We start from the raw sequence: 5,433 nt of genomic DNA, 5'->3' as shown, positions 1-5,433 counted from the left end.
TCTCTAGTAAGAGTACATACCAATTTGAGTCCTTCCTGTTACAATCAGTCCCAATTGGAAACTTGTAAAGAGGGAGGGAAGGTCTACTGGTTCACGAAGAATACGGCCTCTTTGAGGCAAAGACTCCTAGGGGACTGTCCCATGAAAGATAACTGGTTATGCTTGGAGAAAAAAAGATATAACTGAAGGGGGAGTGAATATAATTAAGGAAAAGAAAGTGAATATAGAAACTAGTAACAAAGAACGGGAAGATCTAGGTGGGAAGAACCTGTTCATTGATTTGGTAGAAAAGATCAGCAAAGAGTTAAACATCACCAGATGCTGGGTTTGTGGGAGCACACAAATGTCAGATGTGTGGCCTTGGGAAGGCATGAGCCTCAAACCAAGAGAAATTTTGGAAATCAAAACAGAGGAGGGACAAGTGACACCAGAGTATAGAAGAAAGGAGAGGTGGGAATTAAAGAACAGTGTGATTGGAGAAGAATGCATTTTACGAACAGGAAACAAGTTCTGCACCCCAGTGGGAAGGATGGCTTGTAAGCGATATTTAATAACAAAAGGAACACCATTCATCATGCGTTGGGTTCCCCAGGAACCCAACCGGTATTGGGAGTATGAGTAAAAGAGAAAGGGGGTGTGTATACAATGAAGGTTATGACTTGTTTGAGTGTGCAGATAAAGGAATTAACCCCTTTTGGGGAATGACGTCTATATCAAAGTTTTGGGAATTCCCTCATGAAACTGGGGAAGGGTTCTGGAAGGTTCTGGGAGATCTTTTTTGGATTTGTGGGAAAGCAGCTTACACGCATCTACCAGGGGATTGGGCAGGCAGTTGCACAATAGGAATCATAAAGCCATCCTTTTTCCTACTTCCCAAAGAGGCAGGTCCAGGGTTAGGAGTTCCTTTATATGATAATCTGAAAACATCTTCGAAAAGGGAAAAAAGGAGTCTGGTGGAATTGGGAGGAACCCAAAAATGGAAAGGAAAAACATGGACTCCTGAGGAAAGCATTAAGACATATGGACCTGCCACCTGGGCGCAAGATGGCTCGCGGGGGTACCGGACCCCTATATACATGTTAAAACGTATAATTAAACTCCAAGCAGTAACAGAAACCATTTCCAATAGGACTGCCCTAGCCCTAGACCATGTTAGTGAACAACTTTCCCAAACCTGCACTGTTGTATACCAGATATGATTAGCTGTTGACTACCTGCTAGCAGACAAGGGAGGAATATGTGGGAAGTTTAACACCACAGAGCATTGCCTTGAGATAGATAATAGGAGTGAAGTCATCTGTAACATATCTAAGGAAATCAGGAAAATTGCTTATGTCGGAACCCAAGAGTGGACTCCGCTTGTTAACACAGACTGGTGGGATAACTTTTGGTCATGGAAGACTAGTTGGTGGAAAAAGGTAGCATTTATCGCAGTAGCAGGGTTAGCTGGACTGCTATTCTTTCCCTGCCTTATACCATGCTTAATTAAAATAATTATATCTGCAATCCAGTCAGGCAGCATGATTCCCACTTCCCTAGAAGCCTCCAAAAAGAAAGGGAAAAGAAAAACTAATATAATGAGGTTAGAGGGTACAGAGAGAATGACAGCCAAGGAAGTGTATGACAAATACCAAAGACTGAGGAAGTTTTACTATCAGGAGCCAGAAACTGCTAATTGAGGCAGGCTTACACCCAGTCAAAGTAACAGAGGGGGGATTGTTATGAATAAATTTAAGGTTTAACCATTTGTTTGTATGTTTACTCCGCTGTTCGATTGTTTGTATGTTCAGTCATTTGTCTGCTTATTCCACAGTTTGGAAGTTCACTTGAGTGTATTCACTGATTCCACCCTGTCCGTATTTTCCCTACCTGATGTAATTGCCCCAATGCCCAGTTCACACTCCGGTTGTATTCCCCTAGTTTTGGTATGTTCCCCTGGTGTTAACCCTTTTATGCCTAGTAAGTTGAACCCTCTTTGTCCCCTTCATGGCGTCGGGTAGTTCAGCCGCTGCTCCCTGAGGTGACTTCCTGATTCCCAGGAGGCCTAGCGTATGCTGCATATTAATTGCCGGACCCCAGCAGAGGACTAAAACTGGACTCAGACCACAAACCAAAGTAGGGACTGCACAACAATCCACATCTACGGGACAGGAAAGTCTCAAAGTATCCGAGAAAGCCTTCAATACCCCTGGAGCCGGTCGCCATGACTGGAGAGAGGTCCGAACGGAGTAACCCCCTTAGACCAATGAGCCATAATTGAGTCTCTGGATGTATCCTCTGAGGGCAAAGATCCCGACGCTGCCCCCTCCTCTGGGACGTCGACTCCCTGGGAGTAGTGGTGGCCTCGCGAATGCCGTACCCCCGCCCCCTTAGGCTATCTTTTAATAAAGGCCTTATCAAGAAAGGAGCGCAAGGTCTCCTGGCCGTTTCTTATTTACTTCAAAGCCACTGTCCTAGGCAGGTTGCGGAGCGGAGGTTGCAGGTAGCAGGCGTTCGCCCTCCGCGGTGTGGTGCGCGAAGAGAACAGTCGCTTCCGGCGCGGCGGGGTCGGCCGCCGTGGAGGGAACGGCCGCCGGGGCAGGGGGCGCGGCCGCCGCCGCCGGAGCAATGACGGGCGGTGCCGGAGGCGCCGCTGTCACTGCCGGAGGCGCGGCCGCCGACTCCGAGGCAGGGGCTGACGCGGCGAGCGGGGCCGGCGCGGGCGCGGCCAGGGCGGCGCGAAGCGGCGGGGAGGCGGCGTCTCCGCTTTCGCTGGAGCGGTTTCAGGCTGGCTCTCAGTGGCGAGTGTTTCTCTCAGCTCCGAATGGGGCAGAGGAGGAGGCGGCACGGCTGCGGGCGGGCGGACCGGCAAGGGAGGCGGTGCCTCCGCCGGGGCCGGCAGTGGTTCCGCAGCCTCCGAGGGGAGGAGGAGGGGCTCGCACGCTGCAGGAGGAGGAGGCGGAGGAGGCGGCGGTGGAGGCGGCTCCTCTTGTGCAGAAGCAGAAAAAAAACTTCTGAGCCCTGCACAAAGGCTCTGCCCCGCGCCCTGCGCGGCAGGCACCAAGCAGCGAAGACTGTCCTTGAACAAACTGGTCTCCATCCGGCCGTGATGGGGGGGGCTGAAAGGCCCCCGCTGGGTGCGGGGGACCCCCCTGCCCCGTACAGACGTGCTCACTGGGGTCCATCCCAGGACTATCGGAAAAAAGCTTTAAAAAAACTATCATGTACTGAGTTACTCGGAAATCTTGCCTGACGCGTTGCCTGACGACGAAATACAGGGACCTCCAAGCCTCTGGATCCAGGGAAAAAGCCAGACTCGTGAAAAAAAACACGACTGTTTGCAAATTGAAGAAACTCCAATAAATCATTGTCGGAGATAGAGACTCCATGGTTCTGAGCCAGATCTCTCCAGACGGCAAACATAAGACCATCCACGCAATAAAAACGAATGCTCAGGTCTGCAGATATCTTTTCCCAAAGTTAAAGTCCACCCCAGGTCAGGGCAGTACTATTATCAGAAAATCAGTACCTTCCAAAGGAAGGCAGAGGCGTCCGGCTACGGCAAACTGCTCGGGGCTGCACCTGGTCCTAGAGAGGATCCCAACGGTGTCTTGTCTTCCCGATCCCTCGCAGGGACTCCGGACACGCCTTTTCAAGAGGGTTCACCACCTCTCTCGTGTTAAATCACGGCTGTGGACCGATCAGATTGATCCAGGTCCTGGTTCCCCAGCTGAGGGGGAAGCTATTAATAGACATACTGGGATAGCACAGACAAGCACCAGTCACTCATCTCCTCTCTCCCCTCCTGTGCAAAGTGAAGCCAAGGGCAAGGTTGTTGCTGAGCTGGAGTGACCACAGGGAAAGCTGGTGGTTTTGCCCATAAATGTGACCTTCCCCAGAGAATCTGCCCTGGGAAAGCAGGCAGAGCCAAGCACAGGACAGGACAGGCAAGTGGCAAACCCCAGGCAATTGGAATTTGGAGAGAGAGGACAGACTGCAGATGGGTTTCATACATGCCCCTAGGCAGAAGCATGGAGAGGATTCGAGCCGTATTATTTTTCCCTATCCAACTAAGAACTGGAGATAGATTCATCCAACTGGCACAGCATAGCCTCCAAAACCCAAATCTCTACACCTGGTTTGCTAAGAGATTTTTCTTGAGGTGTTGGAGTGGGAAGGAGGGAAGAGAAAAACACAGAGGAGGGAAGAGAAAAGCTAGTGCTCCTTCCTACAGCAAAGGGAGATAAAGTTATTTCCTTCACAGATTTAGCTTATAAACAGTTTTAAAGCAGAGTTAAAGCCTGAACAAAAGTTTTTGAAAGTGCTTGAGATGCATGTTGTCATACCACAGGGCTCACCAGCCTTACTTTTCCTGACTGGAATTAAAGTCTTTTATATCCAAAGCTCAGCCTTCCGTGCTGCTGGAGTGGGTGGGGAAGGCTCCTAAAGCTGCTCTGCACCCCAGTGAGCCCCCCACAGTGTCCCACAGCAGCTTCTCCAGCTCCACCCACAGCACAAAACACCTCTCCAGATCTGGCATTGGGCTGCACACACTGCCAAGTGAATTCCAGCACCCAGAGAAGTTGGCGACACCAGGATGGAGGAGACATGTACAAACAGAGCTGCACTCTCCAGAGGAATCTTAAAACCACAGCGGGTGCTCCTTTCATCCCCACACCCCTCAGAGCTGGGACATGGTGCTCTGGGCAGGTGGAGGGAGGCTCACACTGCTCAGGATCTCACTGCACTGGCTGGGAGTCCTGAAGGGTTCAGGCATCCCTTCCCAGAGGACAGATGGATGAGACATGAAACACGGAAGCAAAGCCCCACAGGATCAGCAAAAAGAGCCACAGTTCTTCCCACTGCTCCTTCATCCAGTAGCTCACCAGGCCCCCAAGGCTCTCATTAAGGGACTCTTCATACTGGTTTTGATACAGGAAGGGGCACAAGCGAGACTTGGCTGCTTAACTCCAAGGCACTGCCCTAAATTCTGGAATGCCTGGCAGCCCTTTTCCTCAGTGGCTGAAGCAGCGAGCCCCATGCTGGAAATGCAAAATTAACTGCAGCCTAAATCTGGACAGTGGTGCTTGAACCAATGCCAAGGTACCTCATTTCTGTGACTAATACTAAATTGAATGATTTCTTTTAAAAGAACCCTTCCAACTTGGACTCTCAGGAACTTGCAAAAATAATAATTTCACTTGTCTTTTATAGCCAACAAACATCTCACTCTATAGTAGAATCAAAGCAAGAAGCTGTAAGTACAACTGCTGGCAATTATTTTGACTGTTTTTTAGAATTTTAAGCAGAGATTTTTGCTGTATTAATTGAGATAACTCATTTCCATCTCTCAAAGAACTTCTTATGCTTTGCTGAGGTCCAGTCAGTGCCTTTCAGAACACGTTGTTGCTTCTAATGAACCTCATAGAACACCACGCACGACAGAACAAGGTA

The sequence above is a fragment of the Vidua macroura genome, chromosome 7 (genome assembly GCF_024509145.1).
Source record: "Vidua macroura isolate BioBank_ID:100142 chromosome 7, ASM2450914v1, whole genome shotgun sequence".
In the NCBI taxonomy this organism is placed as follows: Eukaryota; Metazoa; Chordata; class Aves; order Passeriformes; family Viduidae; genus Vidua; species Vidua macroura.
The sequence above is the reverse complement of the archived record's forward strand: the minus strand, read 5'-3'. Positions refer to the sequence as shown.